Here is a 23,624-nt window from a genome sequence, read left to right on the forward strand (position 1 = left end):
CCCCTTTTAAAAGATGTTAAAAGTTGATAAGTCAATATAGTGACCATTAAAGCTGGGGTAGCCATTATATTTTTGGTGTCAGTGGGTAAAGTTCCATAATAACCTTTTAGCATATTGCAATTCAAGTGGTAGTCCAGGGTAGGCAGTTCTCTGGAGAAGGCAAAAACACCAGAATTTGAAAATACAGCCCTCATCCTGCAGCTCAACTCTCTGCATATTTGCACGCTTCATACAATAACCTGTACATTTGAACTGTTTATGTTTAATACTGTGAATTGGTCTATAGTATGTGTCAAGATTTTGATTAAAAAAAATGGGGGAATTGTCAGTCAATGCATGCATGTATTTACACGGCTGCATAAAGTGACAAGTTTCTGTAATGATCTTGTTTATGATCCACAAATAACTTTCTGTTCCCATTCAGTTGTTTTTTTACTCCTTTATTTTTAGATCAGTTCGTTACTGCTGAAAGCTTCGCTCAGCGTGCAGTATTCAGTCAGGATTCAGGTATTATATATTTAGTACACTGGAACCTTTTGATTGGATTCAGCCTTGGTTAGCATGGAAACCATCAGCTCATCTGTCAAACCTCTCTGACCTACGTCAAGGTGTCCATTAACCTGCGGGAGTTAATTAAACTTCAATCACACATTAACGGTGAGAAAAAAACAAGCTGTCTTCTGCTGTTTCATTTCTATGATGGTCTATAGTTAGAGGAGTTTATCATCAAGAAAACTTAACTCCAGACAAACAAACTGTTTGTTAGAGCTTGACTGACAGATAGAGAACTCAGGAACCAACGTTGGTTATTCATCTTACACTATAATACTTATTTTGGCGGTGACAGTGAAAATTGAGAAAAATCTGTTGAAATTGGTGTTTGCATGACATGAGTTTATTCAGTCAGACATTAGTCTGTAAGTCTCAATGAGAAATGATATAAAGAAACACAATATTAGTCTTCTGTTATACTGACATAGTTCCTTACACATGTAACGGACTTCCTTGGCATCGGCAATAGTACAGGTGTATGAAGTCAGATCAGTGTCAGTGTTAATGTATGCACACAGAAAGATTCACAAATGTATTTTGTGATTTATATATAATAAATTACTCTCCAAAAAAATATTTTTCAATGCAAAATACATTAAAAAAAAATCCACATATAAAAAATAAGGTTCACAGATATACTTCTGATGCACACACAAATATTTCTTGTTTTAAATACATGTAATAGTGTATAATAATGTGATCAAAAACATATTTGGTTGTTACATTTATATACAAACTGCTGAACCTGCATTTACACTGCTTGTCATGTGTGAACTTCAATGCATTTGTGTGGGGGTTTTTAAGACTCCCCTGACGTCGCCCAATCCACAAATGCATTTTTTTCCAACAGGAAATTATAACTATTTTTGCGTGCATTTAAAAGAGTGAGGTCTTTTATATATTAATTCTGTGTGCATTCATTAATATTGAGACTGATCTGACTCCATACGGGTGTACAGTATATGTGGTGTTGCAGGCAGAGATGCTTGATGAAACTCATTGTTTTGCCACCAGGTGTCAGTGTCGGCCTGTTTAGCTCCAGTTTATGACTTTCTTCTAGCACACAATCAGCTCAATTGAGCAGAAACTGCAAGATGACAGCCTGCTGCTGCCTCATTCCTCCAGCCAAAAGATAGGAGAGTGAAAAAAGACCCACCACGACCACCAAATGTTTTAACTGCAGCTCCCACACAGTTGTGACATGAAATGGTGCAGACAGCTACATGTTTCCCACTAAAACAGAATTTTAAAAGAAAGAAAGAATGAGAGTGACAGAGAGATGCCAGATGAATGATGGCATGGCCTCAGCTGAAAAAACACACTTACCTAATTCACAGCTCATTTCCTGGCCTGAACAACAGCATCACATTAGCTCCAGCAGCCGGACCAGCCTGAGTCAGACACCGCTCGTATTTATTTTGTCAGACTGAAAGGGAGGTGTGTATGTGTTCCCAAAACATGCTGCACAGCCTGCCAGCAACGCCACTGTTCTTGGAATAATACAAAGTGCCACGGGGTGTTGGTTGGTTGGTTGGTTGGGCCTCTCTTTTAAATTGAGCATCGGGGACACACTGTGAAGACCTGATGGAGCCGGTAGAGTGTTATGACTGGCACCTTGTTTACCTCTGAACTGGAGTGGAAGGGAGAGGAGGGCAGAGAAAGAGACAGAAAAATGCTGTTTTTCCATTTCCTCTGACAGGCTGTTGGCTCGGAGTTGTGGTGTTTTCTGTTGTCTGGCTTAATCCTGGGGAAAAAAGGGAATCTGGGCACTAATCTGTATTTGGGTTATGTGTAAAGATTAAAGTAGTTTTTTTTCAGTCTTTACATATACATCAAGCTTTTCATCTTCTCGCTTTTGGCCCCCTTTCTGTAGCCTATTGCTTTGGCACACACTTTCCAATTTCCACTTCCACTGAAGTGATTTCTGAGGTCCTGCAGAGGGAGGCGGTATGCGTCTGTTCTTAAAGGGGCACTCCCACTGTTTAGCATTGCACTTTCAATGGAACACACATGAGACCGATTAAAAGAGCGGTCAAAACTGACGCAGCACAGGGCGAGACATCCTGACTTTTAGTCCCTGTATGTGTCAAGCCCCAAAAACACTGGATGCTACATTTCCCATAATGCACCTTAGTAGTATCTTCCATTAGAACCTCCCAGCCTGGTAAACCCCCATGTCTTTCAGAGTTCACGCCCATGTCCATAACACAGGCTTTTTGTTAGAAAATGTTTGAATTTGAGGTCTCAAACCAAATCCCATTTATTTATTTATACTTTAAAGACACTATGAAATGGATATAAATACGTTTTCCAAGTTTTAATCCTCATCTTCAACTACATAAATATATCCAATAAAATGTGATTTGGGCAACCCGTTCTCACTCCCAACTCGTCAAATACTGCCGCTTGGTCACTGCCCCTTGGCATCTGATACCGACACATCCTTTAACATCTGTACCGGGCTTTCAGCTAACTCCAATGTTAAGCCATCTGCGTCATTATTAGACAACCAGAGCAACTGATGTAGTATAAAGAGCGAGAAAGTCCGACGGGCAGGAGGTGAGGTTGGACGGGTCAAACAAACACAGGACTTTCACCCAGGAGACCAATGTTTGGGTCCTGTGTGAAACCAAGTCAGTGTTGGCTTTATTTTACCTTAGTTTTGTTGCATAACTTCGGTACAATGTCAGTTACGTAACAAACATATTTATTCTACAAAAGAAACATACTTATTTTAACCCAAAAGTGTTTTTGTTTCGTAAACCTAACCAAGCAGCGTCAGTAAACCTAAAAACTAAGTAAATCTAAGTTAAGACAATATGCATGTAGGCTAATGTTCCTGATACCAAAAAAGACTCTAGAGGGGTACCTAGAGTGTCATAGTTTGAAGTGCGGGGCCACTGACTAGGCTGTCGTGTCACAAGTTGAGAAACATTCGTGAGCTGGTTGAGGTTAGCTCAAGTGGAGAAGAGACACAAAGTCAGGGAACTGACTGTTGTGTAATATCAGTTATTCAACAATATCTATTTAATAGTTTGCTAACATTAGCCTCCATAAGCCCCGAGTCCCAGCCGCACAATTTGTGCTTAACATCAATGCTTTTATGTAGAATTAAAAAATGGTTCTTTGTCCATATATATCATTTATCTCTTACAATGGGATCATCCAGTTATGGTTTATTAAAACCAAAAACTTAACCAAAGAACTCTTTGAAAGTTCATCCATTATCTGTGTGAGATCTCTATCCTTCCACACCCTTGGACACTCTGTATGTCCACATTGTCTCATTCTAACCCCGACCAGTAATTCCAGGCTCTCTGTTTCCTGCAGGTGAGTCACTGGCTGGCTGAACACATGAACTTCAGACCGAACCAGAGCAGTCTGTGCAGCGCATGGCTGTCTGTCTGCTGTAGCTGTAGCCCAGGGTGAAACAGTCTGTAACTTGGATTCGTGAGCAGCTCGGCTCCAGAGTCAGATGAACAATCCTCGCTCCTCTTGATTCAGATATCTGCCGCGGCCCACACTGTCAAAGTGGAAAACAACAACCACAGCATATGGCAGACGTGCAAACCACACGGTACGCATGGATTAAAATTAAGATGCATTCGATCTGCCTCCTTCTTGTTCTGTTTCTTCTCCAAGTACTTATTTAACATGGTTGTTAGTGCCTTTTTACATCGTAGTTGTGATATCAGGGAATTGGAGAAAAGAACTACAGTGTCAAGTGTCAAAAGACCGCTGGCGACACGGCTGCAACGCAACCAATACTGGCAGTTAAATCCAACAACAACACTACAATCCATTCAGCTGATTTAGAAGGAGATATAAACTTTGTTTGTATCGACCTCCCATTGTAAACTGTAAACTGCCACAACGAAACACAACAAAAAGGTTTCAGGCGAACCATGAACACTCACAAGTAAGAATAACAGGAGGAGTTTTCCTGTTCTTCCAGTCCTGTCCATATTGCATGAATGAATCATACAGGAGTGCTTTGGGTTTGTTAACGTCTGCATGCAGACAGTGATAATGCTAACATATTGATCTTAAGCATACAGCTGAAGTTGATGACATTGTCGTTAGTCTTCAAGGTACGTGATCATGAAATTGGAGGTGAAATTTTGACCTGATGATGGCGCTAGATGAAAAGTTAAGGGATCATTATTATGATTCATCCTGATGGGAACACAAACTTTTGTACCAAATTTCATGACAATCCCTCTGATAGTTCTTGAGGCATTTCACTCAAAACCAAAAATTCAACCTCATGGTGGCGCTCGAGGAAAATGTGTTAGCCATTCATTGTCTGGGAACCACAAATGTTTATCCAACATTGTGCCAATCCACCATGGTATGGATAACACCTTGACCTGCTGGTGGTGCTAGAGAAAAAGTCAGTGGAAAAGTCATGACGGAGATGGGTTTGCCCTTTCAAGGCAAGGTATGAACATTAATTTGAGTTCTACCTTGAACACAGGAACTAAAGCACCCAATTGAACCAACGCGTTCCCTCATATGGACTGATGTTCCCAGCTATCATACCATAACCAACATAGGGGCTCGGTTGAAAACTTTTCTCGTATGATGTGAAAATAGCTCACCGAAATGTGTTTCTGAAAACATTTGAGGCGAGAAATAAGCGGTGTAGTTGCTGAATCTGTCTTCTTTTTAGATTGACAACAGTTAGTTTAAAAGTTTTTCCAGAGTTTCCAGAGGCGGCAAGTTGCACTGGACGCCCATGATTTGCATAAAGTAGCCTAGACCTCAACCTTATGCAAGTGAGGAGCGGCCAATGTGATGGTCCGTCTCTCGAAACGCAGTGTTGTGCTACCAGAATGCATTGCATGGCTGCTTACATAGACAATGAATGGGAAGCGTGGATTGACGGATCCTGTGGACACATTGTTGGAGGCCCTGCTCTTTCAACGTGCCCCCTCATCCCATGGGCCCCAGTGCTACTGCATTGTCTATATTTACTAGGGCTGTCAAAGTTAATGCGATAATAAATTTGTTTTAATGCCACTAAATTCTTTAACGCAACTTGCGATTTTTAGGTTGTAGCGGGTTGTGATCGGCCGACAGCCCTGGTATTTACACCCCTGAACCTAACCTGCTTGTCTTTGGACTGTGGGAGGAAGCCAGGGAACCCGTAGAAAACCCACGCTAACACGGGGAGAACATGGAACCTTCACACAGAAGGGCCAAAGATATTAATATAAGAGGATAAATTGTACATCCTGTATACATATATAATATGCAATATTGATCACAACCAGACGCAGAAAGTATGAAAATGTGTAAGACAGTCTGGTGAATTTGGACTAAAGTATGAATTTAAATGCATCCGCAAAACACATGAGCACACTTAAGTTTGGCTTCGTGTTTGAATCCTCCACCCATTGTGGTCGGCTGTGAGAAGCACACTGGCTCGGGTGAATCCAGGGACATATCTCTGCAGCACACACACACACACACTTACACAAATCACCTACATATGGGAGGCAAAGTGAAGGGAAGTTCAGCCAAGTCGAGACAAAGTACTCCCATTTATTTCCTAACAAGCAGAAATCCTCACGGTGATTCAGTGACATTGTTTGACTGTCAGGACACCATCCAATTACGACCGGCTCCACAACCGGTCCGGGGAGAGAGAAAGAGAGACCCACAGGATGAAGACATGACGCGTGAGGACAGACAGGCAGGGACATGCGAGGGAGAAAGAGAAGATGCAGGAGGCAGACAACATAATCAAAGGCTCAGAATGAAAACATCTGATGCAAAGTGTCTGTCGGAGGACTTGGGGAGGATTCAGTGGTGAGAACAGCCACGGCAGCTTTCTCTGAAGTCAGCCGCTGAAAAGCAGGCAGACGGGCAGACACACACACATCCTAACTGACAATAGATATGCACAAAGCTTGCTCTTACACAACACCGAGTCCACTGCATGCGTGCACACACACATATAGACACGCACACCCAGCATGGGAGCTCTGAGTCATGTTCAGTTGGAACCGTCTCTGTTTCACCGAGATCAGCTTTCTGACTTTATGAGTAACAGACATTTCACTGTCTGTACGCACAGCTAGTAGTTAGTTACTTAGATACTGTAGATAGATAGATAGATAGATTGATAGATAGATAGATAGATCGATAGATAGATAGATAGATAGATAGATAGATAGATGGATGGATGGAGGAACTATTGAGATCGGCATGTTGGAGGTACGCTAAATGGAAAAGAAGCGTTAAAGGTCCCATATTATAAAAAAGTGAGATTTTCATATTTTATTTATTATAAAGCAGGCTTAAGTCCTATATAAATACTGTGAAAGTATCGAAACGCTCAATCCACAGGGAAATACACACAGCCCGTATTCAGAAACTCTGCATTTGAAACAAGCTGTCAGGATTTCTGTACATTTGTGATGTCACAAATATACAATATTTAGACCCTTGACACAATTTTAAACGTAAACATTCTAAATGTGTCCCAGTTTATTCCTGGTTGCAGTGTATGTCAATGTCATCAGCTGACAGGAAGTACACATGGACCCAAGCTGTTGCCTAGTAACGCAATTCTGTTGCAATTTTGTCGAAATGCGCTAAAACGGAGCGTTTAAGACAGAGGGTAAATACAGGCATATTCAGGCTGACAGTATGAGGAAAATAAAGTTTTTTTTAACATTACATTATGTAAACATGTTCTAGTAGAAACACAAAATACAAGTATGATCCTGAAAATGAGCACGATATGGGACCTTTAAAGGAATACTGTGAACTAGACTGTTAGCTTAGCTTAGCATAAAGACTGGAAACAGAGGGAAACTGCTAGCCTGGCTCTGTCCAGAGGTAACAACATCTGCCCACCAGCACCTCTAAAGCTCACTGATCCACTCATCTAACTTTCTTGGACTATTCCCTTTATGACTAAGTGCAGAGGAGCGAAGAAAATCAACTTGAGTGTTTTACACTGACAGGCGAGTGGTGATCCCCGCTGTGTTAAACCCATCAACTTCAATTCTCTGGTTCTCTTTGGAATTGATTTGAGGCCAGTTGCTCGGGGAGCTGATGGTCTAGTTTTCACAATGAGCCTAATTTCATCGAGGCCTTTATTACTGACGGAGCCTCTGTGCTCACAAATAAATATGCTGTTGATGCCGTTACAGGTGTGATACAAATAAATGCGTCTCGTAAATTGAACTGGGACAAAAGAGAGGGAGTTAATATTGAGACCTTGAAAAATGTTCATCAGATCACCGCTCTGTTATATAAGACTTGGTAAACAATTGCACAACTGTGTACATTACACTGTGGGTGGAGTCACTGTGGTTACAATGCAACCTCTGAGCAACCACACACCCGGTGTTAATCTCATAGTCGTGTGCTGGTTTAGATGTTTTTGTTAGTGGTATTAGATGCTGGGAAATAAGCTTGTTTACACATTAGCTTGTGTTTAATCCACAAATCCAGCTGCTGCCACTAAATGACTCTACCATTGAACATTAATTACATTCAAATGTGAAATTCAAAATAAAGTATGCATGCTAATGACATGGGAAAGTAAAAGAAGACAAACACAGGCTGCATGTAATTCAATTAAAGATATCTCTAAAATAGGCCTAGGCTTTTAATAGGGCTTCCACCCGCTACTGAGGCTCCTGGCGGTGTATTGCAAGTGTAAAATAGTCAATATGTCCTGTTTGTTCCTTGTTACTGATAGAGAGTTCAATCATCCACCAAACAAGTCAATTCCAACAGGAGAAAACAGTGTTTACCATTGGCAGAGCATTTTGGCAAATATTTCTTGGGCGCTTCCCACATCCCACAAATGCATGATCCTTACAAGTTGGACGTCATTGTGAAGGGTAAATAAACAGGCTTTCCAACGATGTAAAATACAATGCTAATTAGCATTGTAACAACAAAGAAATAATCCACCAAACACAAGTTTCCAAACTTTTTCCCCCCAGTTTATATATTATTCTGACATGGGCCATACTGCATAATAATACAGCAGGGCCTGTTTGAGCTTGCTGTTAAGTACTTTTACTTTGATACTTGTAGTATATTTTGATTCTAACAGCCTACTTTTGAGTATTTTTACACTGTAGCATTACTACTTTTACTTAAGCAAAAGCAGAAAGTAAACTACAAACAGCAGCAGTAAGATCATAATTATGCACAGAATAAAAATATGTAAGGTATGAAGTAGCCTCCACCCTGCATCAAGTTACTTAAACACTAGAGTTGAACCGGATGCTTATTAATTATACTTACAAAATAAAAGCATAGAATTAGCCACGTTTAGGCTTAAAATGACTTTTTAACAACATGAAACACAAGCACGCTGTGTTGAATCGCTCAATAAATTTTCTGCTGCGTTATACCCGCATATTAGATACAAAAAACACTCAATATAAAAATAGCGAGTGTTTTCTATATGGACGTTGTGACCGGAATTTTTTTTTTTTTTTTTTTTACATTTATATTTTTTCTTTCCAAATGATAGTATACAAAGTAATAGCAGAAAACATTGAAATCATTCACATACAGAAGAAGCAAAGCGAAAACATAAACAAAGATCTGTGCCAAACATAAAAAAGACAACAGAAATGAAACAAAACCAACATAAATTAAAAACAAAAAAAAGATAATAATAATTTCACTTAAAAACTTTAAAGATATTGCATACATTCATTTTTTTCATTGCTTTTTGTTTTGTGAGGAAGAAATTGTTGACAGATATAATTCCATTTCCTTTATAAATACAAAGAAATTAGGCTTTTTATAACACACTTGTAAATGTGCAACTTTGCGAGAATTAAAATTAGATTAATAAGAAAAGATGAATTACTGTCTTTGTCACTGTAATCAAAGCGACCAAATATAACATTTCTATAGTACAGTGCAAAATCTGAGAAAAATGTTAACAAGTATAAAATTCTTGTCATCATTGTTAAAAAAATAAAATAATAATAATGTGACCGGAAGTGGTGTTCTTATTTTATCTAGCTTGACGTGTGTCACCTTTTGTTGATCCCGACCCTCCAGCCAATCAGCGGCTGTCAGAGACACATGAACGGTGATAATATCCACGGAACCAGCAGCAGAGCAGGCTGCAGGAACAAAGAAAAGCCGCCCGGTGGAGGTTAAAAACGGCCTTTCACTTCGCCAACACTGTCCGTGTTAATATCCACTGAGTAGGAGCAGCTTTTAGCTTTACTTTAAACACTTTAAACTAACTGTTAACTGCCGTAGAGTCCGACGGGTTGGTTTTTGCTGAGGAAACTTGGCGTCGGGAGCGGTTTGTTTTGTCGACACCTTTCTTGGATACGCTTGTTTGTAACTGGTAACCTACGGTAAGTTCACATTTGTATCTTACTTAAAACAACTGTGAAATAATCGTGACTGTTATGTTGTCGCATTACGACAAAACTCCTGTTTCAAACTTTCCTCTTGTGTCTTTTATAGCGCCGATACGTTCCCTTCCAGGAGAACAGCGCTTTAACCAGACTCCCTTAAATATTCTGCTAATTTAGTGCTTTCACTCCTCTTTAACAAACAAACACACATAGAGGAACTAAATTTAAGGTGTTTTCTGACTATTTGGTGTCCACACTTAAATTCGGCAGCCTTTAAAACTATTAAAACTAATGGCTTATTACTTGTTTTGTCAACTAACCTGCAGGACGGGTGCTTCAGCAACACGAGTCAACAAACAAAAGCTACGTTCCTTCCAGGAGCTTTTAACCAAACTCCATTAAATATTCTGTTAATTTAGTGCTTTCACTCCTCTTTGACAAACAAACACACAAAAAGGAACTAAACTAAGATGTTTTCTGACTATTTGGTGTCCACTCATAAATTCGGCTTCCTTTAAAACTGTTGAAACTAATGGCTTATTTTATTTATTTAAAAAATAATTCAACTTGTTTGTGCTGCAGCAACACGAGTCAACAAACAAAAGCTACGTTCCTTCCAGGAGCTTTTAACCAAACTCCATTAAATATTCTGTTAATTTAGTGCTTTCACTCCTCTTTAACAAACAAACACACAAAGAGGAACTAAACTTAAGGTGTTTTCTGACTATTTGGTGTCCATACATAAATTCGGCAGCCTTTAAAACTAATGGCTTATTTTATTTATTTAAAAAATACTTATACTTGTTTGTGCTGCAGCAACACGACTCAACAAACAAAAGCTACGTTCCATTCCAGGAGCTTTAACCAAACTCCATTAAATATTCTGCTAATTTAGTGCTTAACAACAACTTTGACAAACAAACACACATAGAGGAACTAAACTTAAGATGTTTTCTGACTATATGGTGTCCACACATAAATTCGGCAGCCTATAAAACTATTAAAACTAATGGCTTATTTTATTTATTTAAAAAATAATTCAACTTGTTTTTGCTGCAGCAACACGAGGCAACAAACAAAAGCTACGTTCCCTTCCAGGAGCTTTTCACCAAACTCCATTAAATATTCTGTTAATTTAGTGCTTAACTCCTCCTCAACAAAGAAGAACTAATCTTGACATGTTTTCTCACTATTTAGGGTCCACACATAAATTCGGCCGCCTATAAAACTATTAAAACTAATGGCTTATTTTATTTATTTAAAAAATAATTGAACTTGTTTACTTGTTTTGTCAACTAACAGCTAGGACTGGTGCTGCAGCAACACGAGTCAACAAACAAAGCCTTTCTTTATACGGATCTGAATTGTTTGGAAGTTGAAAAATCAACGGGACATTTGTGATATATTAGTTTCAATGGTTCAACGTGTAGCTTATAGATAATGTCAGAATTTGGATGGATGTTTCGTCTCTCTCCATTCAAGAAAGAATGGTTCAAACGAGGCACTGTCTACTTCTGCAAATTGCCTTTTAAGGAGCACTCTATTTATGCCTTATTCATGCATAAATCAAATGGCAGTTTTCCCTGGAATTAATTTCTCCATATGTGTCCTGGGGAAGTGAAAAAGAGAGACATTATTCTGTTGCCAGCATTTTAAGTTGCTTATATTTTTAGTTTTTAACTAACCAGAGGCAGACAGCTTTGCTTTGACTAAAAAAAAAAAAGGCTTACCTTATTCCATGTGAGCAAACAAGGCACCCTAATGCCCTAGAAGCAATAGAAAGTGGACTGTTTGACTTCATTCAGTGCCCATTTGATTTAGCAGAGTGCCTCCTATTCAAAGGCTAAATGTTGTGCCTGTAACCACACCATCTGCTTTGCCCTCCTGGGCTTTGGCAGGCTACTGTCCAGATAGTGTTATGAGAGATTTGTGTGGGTGGACCACAGCAGATGGTGAGATGGAGAACATAGCTGGCTGATGTGGTAGCAGCTATGCTCACTGTTGTGGTTGCTTGGTCTCGTTTTCAGTTGTGGTTGGTTGCAGTAAACGAAAACCAAAAACGTGTTTTTTTTTTTTCTGGGACAACTCCATCATAGTCAGGGTGACAAATGGTTTGGACGTTAATTAGCTGTTGAAAGCCAGGTCGTATGCCCCCATCATAGAGGAGCTATTGACCCCTGCACTCTTATTTCCCACCATCTGGGGTTTGACCCTATGACATCAGTTGACCTCCTCATTACTGTGAGTGGGTGGGTGGCATAAATGTGTCCAGGTCCACAGTATTTAGTGTCTCTACTGTTTAATTCAAGAGTCTGCCAGGAAGCCAGATAAAAGGGCATTGGTCACACTTGACCACTTCTAAGCAAAGGGTTGGAGCAGTGCTTTGAATTTACCTGAACTCGATAACCAACTCAACAATTGAAATAAATGTATAGAATGGACATCTTCTTCTGGTTCTAACTTGAAAAAGGTAATCAAACATGAGAATGGCCCTTATGACCCGTCTATACTAGAAGCCTGTTTTTTTTTAATGTTAAAAAACATGACTATTGGCTGATGTAGCGTTAAAGCAATTGATAATAGTGTTGCCTTCCAACACCCTATATCAGTCGACAAAGATTGTTTGTTTTTCCTTTGCCCTGTATTGCTGCTGGAACCTCTTTCCTTTTCCATTTTTGCTACTTAAAGTGTAACTGCACACTTAAACATGTTTTATAAACTAAATTATATGACAGAACTGAGATTAAATGCTGGTGTTAATATTGATATTTCTTACCAAATTGGCATTTCATTGTTGAAAATGGCTCAACACGCCATCTACTGTTTTTCAGTCCTGATCTTGCAAAGCCAATTCTGAGATCGAGTCAACCATTTGAGACTAAGCTATGGTTAGTTATTAAAGTTATTCAATTTGACTCAGTTAGCGGCTGGCTAGTTATCTAGCTAACATTAGCTTGCTTATTCCAACAAGCCTTCATGCTACACTGGTTACAGAAAATGAGTGGAACAGTGGGCTGGTGGCCAGCGGCAGCAGTGGATCCCTCCTCCCCGCCGTTAGGAGACGGCCGCATGGGAGGCGCTAATGTTTGCGCTGGCTGAATTTGAATTGCTACGCATAGACATGTTCCTACCGCCATAACAAAGACCAGGCAGATGGCCCCCCATTGACCCCATGGGGCCCCCCACTCTGTTGCATGGCATCCCTGGGCGATGGTGGTACTGCGGAGCGTTGTTCATACTCCGGGGTATCCCGGTGGAGGTTGGGGCATACCTGGCATCCTCATGCCCGCAGCATGCCCAGCAATCATGGAGTTCACATTCAGATTCATCGTTGTGAATCCTCCTCTTGATGCCATCTTCAAGATCCACAAGTTGTTAAAAGTGATGTAAACTTCTACCAAATTTAGGTCCAAAAACAAGTCTAGCAAAGCTACTAAATGAACGTCGCTGGCACATTACTTTAAACGAGGTTGGGTCGTGGTTTGACAGCAAGCACACTGTCAACAAAAAGCTAGCTAATGTTAGTTTGTATCCTACCCTTTCAAGTTCTAGGATTTGCTTCTGCCTACAACAACTGCTTGTTTTCTGGACAGCAAGTGGTGGCGCCAGCTCTCCTCCCAGCGAGAAGTAGTCTTTCAGCGGCGGGGAGTGAAATGGAGGGACTGCGGGGTGTGGTAGCTAGCTAATTCTTGAGTCATTTGTAGTCTGATAAACAGTAAATCCATCAAATTCAGTACCCCTGTCAGCCCCATCACGATCCGCTTGCTGTCCGTGCGCTGAAAAAAAAAAAAAAATCCGATGTTCACTGTTCATACGCAGCCCTGGCTCTGTAAATGGGAAACAAACTAAGTGTCTCCGACCGAGCCACACAACATTATTCCAGCCAATCTGCAACACGGTTTATTCGTGCTCTTGCACAGCACAGGGGAAAAGCCATGGATGTATAAAGAGAAAGGCAGTAGACGCTACATCTGGAGGGGGGTATTTGGTTGGGGGTTGAGTTCAGATGTCAACCATCTTTCTCCAGAATCACAGACTCCACCTTTTTTAATTACATCAAAGCTCCTAGTGTGAGTAGAAATGTCTTTCATAAAGGCTTACTGAGCTGCTTTTTCCCTCTTTAATTGAAATGTCTGTTGAATTGATGTAACGGGTCCCTCCCACCTAAGTCATTGCCATCGCCTCATGAGACTCATTGTATGATGAAATATGAAAGTGATTGCTGGAGGCGAGCACACTTGTGACTTTTACACCAGGTAGAAAAATGGCACACTGTCTTGGAGATTAACATTCAACATCCCCAACCATCAGTCAGCTGCATTATCCTGACAGAGTAGCCAGGCACTGAGGCACTGTTAGTGATACCTGGATGATGCAACTGTTATGCTCCCAACATCACTGTCAGGATGTTTGGTGAATTTCTGTTGACACATTTGACAAGTATTAAATCAGTTGTAATGTCAGCTGTGGGTGACACCCAGCCAGATAACAACTGCTTACTCCTCTTCAGCGGCCTACTGCTGTCACAAACCCAGTCCTAACATTGATCATGAAATGAGGATTCAGCGTGTTCTGCTTCTTTTGCTCTGGATGAGAGATCATTATTAACAACACTTGTTCGTCAAGTTTTTACCACCAAGAAGCTGCACTTTTTTTTTTGTAGGGATGCACAATATGATTTTTTTTCAGCCAATACAATGAGGGATAATTACCTGCGTCTCATGGTTGATACCGATAAGTTAACCAATAATTTCTCATTTTTGTAATTTGAAAAATATGTTCATAACTTGCAGTTTATGTACACCTGAGGGTAGAGATGTAGTGAGCAAAGATGGATGATTTAATATTTACGTAGCTCTGACCAAACCAAATCTAACTGACAACGTTATTGTTAACACAACAAAAACAAAAAACAGTTTTGTATCTTCAAATGTTCATTTATTTTTTCTATTAAAGCACATTTAAAGCTTGTATTGCAAACTGCGATCATGTTGTCTTCCTCTGAAACTGTGAAAAACATCCACACAGGCGACAATATTTGTCTCTAGTCGGCGAGCTGTTCTTGTTCTTGTTCTTTGGTGTTTATTGGCGCGTCACAAACCAACTTTAAGGCTGCATTCACAAGAGATAAGGCAATTCTCCGCAGGGTTGTGCGTAGGTCTGGGAGAGTCACTTTAATGGCCCATTAACTGGTCCTTTGTTCCCTCACGACTGGGTTTTACGGCTCTGGATTGCCGGTTACATTTCGACACCCCCTGCAGCCACCGCCCAAACGCACTACCCCCCCATTCAAAATGCATACCGCCACCTGCTGTATCAGAGTGTATAGATGCTGCTCTTAAGTCAATAAAAATCAATTTGGCTTCGTATTATCAGACGATAATTTAGTGGCTATAATTTATTTATCGGAATAATACATAATATAAATATCCCATTATTGGCCTCTGATTTATTGGGCCTGATATATACCGTGCATACCTAATGTTTTTTGATCACAGAATCTGATCTGGCTAATGATGTTAGCCCATAATGAAGGCAGCACATATCTTCTTTTCTTTCCTTAATCGGTTATTAAAATAGTCGCAAATTTTCTGTCCATTAAATAAGCGATCAATCGAATAATTGCTTCAGCTCTACTCCTACTAAGAAGAGGTTCACATGATAGGTCTTTCCCACTTGGCTGCGCACATTTATGGTCTGTCTCATATGACGTCAATGCAGCATTAGACTGATGACGAAGAGCTGCGTATGAGACGCCCTAAAATGGTCACTTGTTTTAATATATATGCTTTACAGAAAGGGTAGTGTCCAGAGAAACCACCACAACAGAATGACATTTAACTCTATTTCCAAACAAGAGCTGCTGTCCTCATGAATTTCTGCTGCATCATGTCAGGAGATGTTTTTCCTCCAGATATAAATATTCTATGCTGTGCTTGTCAGAGGATACTATAGTTATCTCCTGGAGGGATTCCACTACAGTGAAGCATGTCTGATAATTGTCCACCCCTACCACACTGTGTGTATACAGTCATTGTGTGTAAACGCAGTGAGAGACGAGGCTGTTTCAGCAGAGGGGCTGTGTAGCCACCAGTGTGACTGATGCTGACTCAGTACAATGTTAATGTTGTGAAATCCCATTAAGAGCAATCCGGTGCTGAGCACGGCCACGCCTGGGCTTTACGGGACACTAGGTCACTTTATAAGGCCAGCAGTGCCCTTGTGTTTGCACGCTGTAATAGAATCTAATCACTTGAGTGGCTCACACTAAATTGAATTGCTCTTTTAAATCGCTGCCACTCATGTTTAGTTGCTCTTGAAGGCCATTTAAATGATTCTGGATGAGTGTCACCGGTTGAGAATAGTTGTCCTTAAAGCCGCAGCTGCACTTTGGTATATGTGGTAAATACTGCGTAGTTTTGCCCTGTTGCTTCTGTCAATGTTATGTGGGGAGAAACAAAGAGAAAAAAAATCCATCAATTGTTTTCATTGCCCTGTCCTGATTACAGATGTCCCAATACCAGAAATTTTGTATTCCACGATTCTGGATACCAATTCGATACCACGGTCAAAACAATAGATCTCATGTACTTCAACATACAATCCTTTATTACTGTTTGCATACTGGGTTTGTTAGGAAGTTAAACAGGTCAAAAGTTCCTCTATTATCTATTTTATATTGCAGTAGAAACATCTCCTTCAAACAACTGGATTTATTCAAGTTTCTCACCAAAAACTACAATTTACAAGATTTGAACCCATCGTGATAACATTAGAATTTACCTTCACCCAATACTAATTTTTACATAATAGAGCCTGAATGCATCATAATGTCAATGGCACCTACCATGTTGAAATCGTCAGGACGAGAGCTAGTTAACGTTAGCTGTAAGCAGCCGGTAAGCAGCACAGTCCTGGACGTAGCTAACGGCTAACGCTAACTAGCTCTCGTCCAGCCAATTTCAACACGGATTGGTTGTTCGTAATGTAGCATTATCAGGGAAAAATGGGGCCGACGGTGAGTTTACTTCATCCCCAAACACATTTTCTGTCGTCCCAGGGATGACAGAAAATGTCCGTTTGCTTTCACGCGGTTAAAACAAACTCGGGTCCGTTTGCCCGGTTGTTATGGTTTGTTTGAGCTGGTGTGAAAGCTGCAATCAAATCATGGTGTGGACGGTTTGTTTGTGGTGTGAAAACAAACGAACCAACCACAGGATTTTATGGCAACAGACGAGATTTTTAGCATGAAATCAAAAGCTAAACTACTAATAACTCCATCTACTGATCGGGCCATGTGTATATAAGCATGTCAGCATGCGTATTTTCCCTGATTTAATAGGTCAAAAGCTATTAAAACTGCTGTGCTTGTATCCAACTGTGTACTCTGTGTACTTTGTCAGTTCATTAACTTCATTTAACTTCATTCTCTAAATTTAGCTGTGGCGGATGACTAACAGGTGACCCCCTCCCACAGGTTTCCCCTCAACGCCGTGTCTTGCGCTCTCATTGGCTGTAGCTCCCCGACAGGTTAGACATTTAGCCTGCTAGGTGATGCATCAGGGAGCCGTCTTTGAACAGCGAGCACCGAGCCAACGCCAAATTTACCTCTGATCTGTCTGTTGGCGAGTCTCAGTCTCAGAGGGCCCAAAGTTGTGAGTGCCAGCCGGTATCAGATGGGTCATTTTGTGGGCTTTTTCTACTGGAAGAGGTGCTAAACTAAACTCCCCACCTTGTCACCGGTGTGTCTCTGATTGTAGCACATTGCCATTGGCTTCAGACTGTCAGTATTTATTAGATGGGATGTGAGACCTCTTTTTCAGCTCAAGAGTTCCTATAATATGCTTACCCATTTGAAGTAAATCCTGCTCATCGTTTTCCTCCTTAAGGCATGGTGTGCATGATTATAACAGAATAGGTTACAGCACATGCCAGCCAGTGTTGGCTGTCGCTGCTGGGTGAGTGATGCGCGCTGACGATTGGATTCTCACCCAGCTCTTCAGGCAGATGACGGATGATCCTCCCTACGGAGAGCACTAAAGAGAGAGAGAGAGAGGATGTACCACACAAGTTACTAAGGCTGTTTATCTTTCACATCTGAGAAGGATGTGGTGTGAAGCGCTCCTCCTGGAAGAAGCTTCCACCCACATGTTTCTATACTGGTACACCGAAGCTCTGCATTATGTGCTGCATTGAGCTACTAACTCCTGTGAATGAAAACTACTCTTGACGGTGGTTATGTTCACCAGGTATTCACTAAATGCACTCAGCACAGCAGTAGATGATACCAGAATTTCCAAACTCAATAGCGGTATGCTGTGTGTAAAAGGGGGGAAATAAAAACAGAAACTAACTAGCAAGGATTTAGACCTGACATTGAGATTGTTTCATAGCCTACTTGTGTTCTTGCACTTGCATGTCTTTGTAGCACTTGTGGTCCTGGAGTTTTTCTGTTAGCGGGGAGCAAAACTTTGGCGGATCTTAAATTCTCTTTATTGAAAAAAGAGCACTATTTCACGCTTTGCACCAATTTTTTTTCGGCAGGTCACTGGGGAAGACATAGGGCATACAGCCACAGTCAGTTGGCCATCAGCTGTAGCCATTATGGTGTGTTCAAGTGCAACATTTGATAGAAAACGTGAGGTTATGCAATATGAATCACGTTGATGCATAACGTCTGCGTTAGTTCTTGAAAGCCGGTTTGGTTTGTTCATGTCCTGATAAAGCATGCCCTTTATCAGGACGGTATGAAGAACGCAGAGACGGTTCTCGTATGTTTGTATACACAGACGTGTCCACACATTAGAGGTCAACCGGCTCAGATACGACGTTTTTACACTCCTTATCGGTGGAACTAGGCTCTGATAGTGGCCGATGGCTGTGCCAACATGTGTGGACGATATGTCGTACAAACCAATTATTTTCAAGCACAATTTGGCCCTTAGAGTGGAGTCGGATGGTGGGCAGATTGAGTGAGAGTCAAACGGCATATCAGGACACAAAAAACTGAGGAGTTGGGTTGAATAGTGGAGTGATCAATAGCTGTTACTGCAGTGATCGCCTTCATAAAGTCTCACTCTTTCAGGCAATAAATTAAGGTTCAGAAAGCCTCTTGTAACTGAAGCCATAATCCCAAGCTCTAATAAGCAGAAATAAGAGACATGGTTATGCTACTAACAATGAAAACAGTGTGAGGTCATTGATTTTTGTAGACAATTTAGAAAACTTGAGGAATCCAGATGAATAAAATGTAAGAAATTCAGCGCATCAAAATTGAGAAGGCTTTTTCTAAATTTTCATCACAGCATGTCATTGTTATATCAGTGTAGTAACAATGTGGCGGCCTAAACAATAGTCTCAGTCATTTGGACTTTTTATAAACTCATGAAATGCAAGATATTCCTTATTGTAAATACATGCCCAAAACATATACCCATATTTTACATACATGGATTCCCTTAAAAGCTGACGGCTCATCTTTGTATTCAACCTTGTGTAAAAGAGAAGCTTAAATCTGACCTGGAAGCAGGTCAGGAAGTTTCCTCTTAAATGTTTTAAACCAGACATCCTGCCCTTTCCTCCTCCTACTCAATGCTCTCTCCTCCTCCTCATCTTTTTTCCTGCTATAACAATCCGCCATGCAAAACGGTGTGCCCAAACCGCAGGGTCACTGTGAGGACAGAGTCCACGAACACACAACCACTGTGAATCATCTCACCCCAGGTGAACTTTTGTGCAGTGGTGCGTGTATGTTGGTGCAAAATTGCAGTCATGGAGGCTTGCTGTCAGTGTGGTGAAACAGAAATGGGGCACGGCATATGCACATGTCAATATGCTGAAGCAGATTCTTATGATAAAGAGGAGTGTGTTCATAAGCCGTGAGTGCAATGCTTTGTGATATAGTGAAGCATTATGGTTCCAGTCTCTCTGCTTGTTTTTCTTACAGGTGTAGGTGTGTAGTTACTGCCCTAGCTAGTTGGCACCGGAAATACTAGTCGGTTAAGCTTATTATTTTATAAATGTGCACATGTGAATTACATATTGCCATATGCTGTCTCAGCTTTTGCTGTGGAGATCCGCCGCTCCTCCTGCAGCAGCCCTGGGGACAAAACGTTATTGATGTAAGCAACAATACAATTTTGCTATTGAAAAGTGCACGGCTGGGTATCTGTACTTTATACCTTTTTAAGGTATCGACTGAAACAAACCAGTACCAAGTAGTATCGAAGCTTCTCCAGTCAAATGATACCTGCAATCAATCCTTTTTGTGCCCAGATATAGAAAAAGATTCAATACACTTAAGCGTTTACAGCGCTAACAACGGCAACAAGTGCTTACACTACACTTAACGTGGGGGGGGGGGTAACTGGTGGGTGGCCGTTATGGTTCTGCAAAAACACGGTCCTGCAACCGCGGGTCGCGGAGCGGCATTATCAGCGGTAACCGCTGTATGAGCACTGTGCATTGCGGTGGAGATTAACTTGTCAGTGGGACACACTCAGCTTCCATTCACACGATGGGTATCGAATGAAATACTCTATTGGTATCGGTAACACCTTAAAGGTATGGGCATTGTAATTTAAAAAAAAATACCCAGCGCTAGAAAATTGTGATTAACGATTTCAGATTGCTCTTATAATATATTATAATATTGTTTCAGACATTGTTTAATGTTTCATAGATGAAATTCTGCTCAATTCTTACTGTTTTGAGTGTTTGAAAGTCAGGGAAATTAGTCGTTAGGAATATCCCTAAATAGGATATTGACTTTTTTAATTTAGGGTAGGTAAAAGGCCGGTGATTTTGTCCAAGGTGTGCTGAGATAGACATCCTATTCTTTTTAAATTCAGAAATCATGACTATTTCATGCCAGCATTGTGCCAGCCGTCCTCTGATGTGACTTAAACATGCTAATGCACACACACACACACACACTCTCACCTCTAGTTTCAACCAGCCCATGAACCTTATCCATTGTTTCGCCACACTACACTGACATGAATAATTGAGTTGTCCTATGTGCTCTACTGGGATCCTGTTGCTCCACTGACGTTCGGCAGCTTTGTTGCCTGCTGGGTCCCCCTGCAAGATGTCAGGATCTTTGTTCACAGCGGTGGGCTCCATCTGAGGAACGCTTGTAATCTCTGCTGGTTCTCTATATCTGTGCATGAATAGTTTAAAGTTATGTAGGTCATGTTTTACAAAATAAAAGACACTACAACAGTAGCAAATGTCTATTAGTTTAAAATTGTGGCTTGCAGATTTATTGCACCATTAATTGTTCAGATAAGTTGCTGTGCCAACGTTACGGTACTACTGTGGCACGTTGCTCTGTTGCAGAGTTTTCCTGAGGTTAGGAGAAAAACTAATATGTGTTTGAGGCTGAGTGTTTCTGGGGCGTTGAGAAAGGAGGAGGTTAGATCAAAGCAACACAAAAAACGAACAGACACATTTCACACCGCTGTCTATTTTCTCCCCCCCTCTTCTCCAAATTTTGTTTAGCATTTTTAATTAGAACCCAGTCAACGTGCTCGAGCACAGCAACCCATTAAGCCATCCAAGTTGCCGTGTTTGACTGTAGCTAATGACTTATTTTCTCGGGTAGATGAGGCCACCAGCTCAACAATAGCTCATTGAGCTAATTTAGACGCCAAAGTGACATGGCACTTTTGATCTGCTAGCATGCCTTTCAGTTAAGCTCCATGTCATCACAACCATCCCGTGGCCTACATGCGGAGCGTGTCAAGTCGTTTTTGAGCATGGCCAGTTACACTATTAAAATATGCTGCTAATTGGCTGCTTTGGTGGAGGAAGTATGTGAAGGAATGAGGCAGTTTCTGTGCTTCCTCTTCTGCAGAGATGGCAAGCTGTGAACATCTACTTGCATTTTTTTGGAACCTTTTAAGAGACGAGTGACCGAAATTTGTAACTAGAGCCATCCTTACACCAAACAAGTTTTCAAGCAATTTCATAGCAATTTCTCTTCACTTCTTTCTTAACAGTTTTTCTTCTTGTAAATTTCCACCATCCTGTGTGTGTGTGTGTGTGACTCAAAAGGAATCTAGATGTAGTCTTGTAAATAGTGACCTTGCAAAGTCTTATAGTCTGTAAAAACTCTGTTGCTTAAGACACATCGTCTTTAGATGTGAAAGGGCGTCAGACTTCAGACTTTTAAGAATCCTTTCAAAGTCTCCTGTATGGTAGGCATTGGTGTACATTCGCTCCTTTCAAATTTGTCCTGTTTTTTTAGAACTCATCATGGTGTATCTCTTACCAGAAAGGAGAGAGGGAATTGGCGTGGGTTTATTTGAGAATGGGGAGCAAAGACGAGGCTCTGATGAGGAGAAACAAGAAAACTGTAAATCAGTTTTTCAGTAGTTTTTAAATGAATCCATTTTTTTCTCTTTCTTATTGCAGCCTTTATTTAGTAGCTGTCAGGTGAACAAAGGGCTGCACATCACGTTCAAGGAGGTTTTGGGATCAAATTTTAGCAATCTTCAGGCTGAAGTATCGCTGTGCTTGGTGTGACATATTTGGGGATTTTATTTATGGCTTCTTCAGCAGTCAGTTGCCTTCAGCATTACAAGGAGGTGGTGATGTAGCGCCCGAGGGCTCCTAACAAGGTGATCCATCTTCACACCACATTTGCACACATCTTTATTGTACAATTTAATAGTCTCTGTGATGGCCGCCATTTCAGTTGAGGCCAATATACAAGTCTGACTCAGACAATATATGTGATTGGTTGTCTGAGAATGTTTTTGGATTGAAACAAAGGAAGGAGATGAGGCAGAAACGATTGAGGTCTTTCGTCTCCCAGGGGCCTCCTCCTGATAAATGGTTCACCCCTCTTCCCTCTAACCATCATTAAAACTGTCAAACCATTAAAAGCTGCAGTTCTCCATAATCCCCCCCAACACTGATGGGAGACATCTTCTGCCAGCTCAGCTGGCTTCTTCTTTCCTCTTGTGGAGCATGTTAAATTGCACTCCCAAGTGTTTGTCAGCTAATTTGGAGTTATACAGCATACTGATTGTCCTCTTTAATTACCAGTGGATGATAAAATGGCAGTAGAACAGATGCTAACAAGGAGTGTAACGATACATCGATGCAAAGTGAAAACATATCGTGATCTTTAAGATGCATCTTTATTTTTAAATTCTTAACTATTTTTAGTCTCTTTATTAAAAAAGAACATTTTTCATTTAAATGTTTGGAAGAGCTCAGTAATAAAATTGTCAAATCATAATTTAGTTGCCTTTTTATATTTGAGTTGAAGGTTTTTACAGAGGGGATTTTGGATATCCCTTTTAATCACTCCATAAATCAGAAAATACTGTCAACAGCCTTTAAAGAAATACATTTTTGCCATGTTTTTAGGAATAAAATGTTCTATAAATCAGGCTATGAATGAGACATGAACAAACCCCTATGTACAATCCTTCAGAATATAAATAGGAATGAAACTGGAAAGTTTGTTGGATGTAAGTGTTACTGAAGTGGAGATTTCTGGCTCAGACTGAGAAAAAAACTCATTTTGAGAAAACGGCCTTTAAATATATGTATTGTAAGATTTCATACATTTTGCAAGATACTACAGGTGAATAGGGTAAAACTAATTAACTAATAAATATCACCATGCAACTTCCCCAGTTGATTACTTGCATTAAGACAATTAGTTTTTGTATTACAAGTTTTCTGAAATGTTAT

General features: G+C 40.6%; 1 protein-coding gene and 1 long non-coding RNA gene across 2 annotated transcripts in view; both read left to right on the forward strand.

Annotated features, from left to right (window-relative positions):
• Nucleotides 1-23,624, forward strand: part of LOC141771234 (uncharacterized) — a 174,379-nt gene that overhangs the window by 104,339 nt on the left and 46,416 nt on the right. The gene's annotated exons all lie outside the window — the stretch shown is intronic.
• LOC141771232 (SPRY domain-containing SOCS box protein 4-like) overlaps nucleotides 9,601-23,624 on the forward strand; it is a 60,440-nt gene continuing 46,416 nt past the window's right edge. The window contains exon 1 of the mRNA XM_074641280.1: nucleotides 9,601-9,911. The gene's annotated coding sequence lies outside the window, so the exon portion shown is untranslated. The remainder of the gene's footprint in view (nucleotides 9,912-23,624) is intronic.

This window comes from Sebastes fasciatus, chromosome 7, assembly GCF_043250625.1.
Source record: "Sebastes fasciatus isolate fSebFas1 chromosome 7, fSebFas1.pri, whole genome shotgun sequence".
NCBI classification, from domain to species: domain Eukaryota; kingdom Metazoa; phylum Chordata; class Actinopteri; order Perciformes; family Sebastidae; genus Sebastes; species Sebastes fasciatus.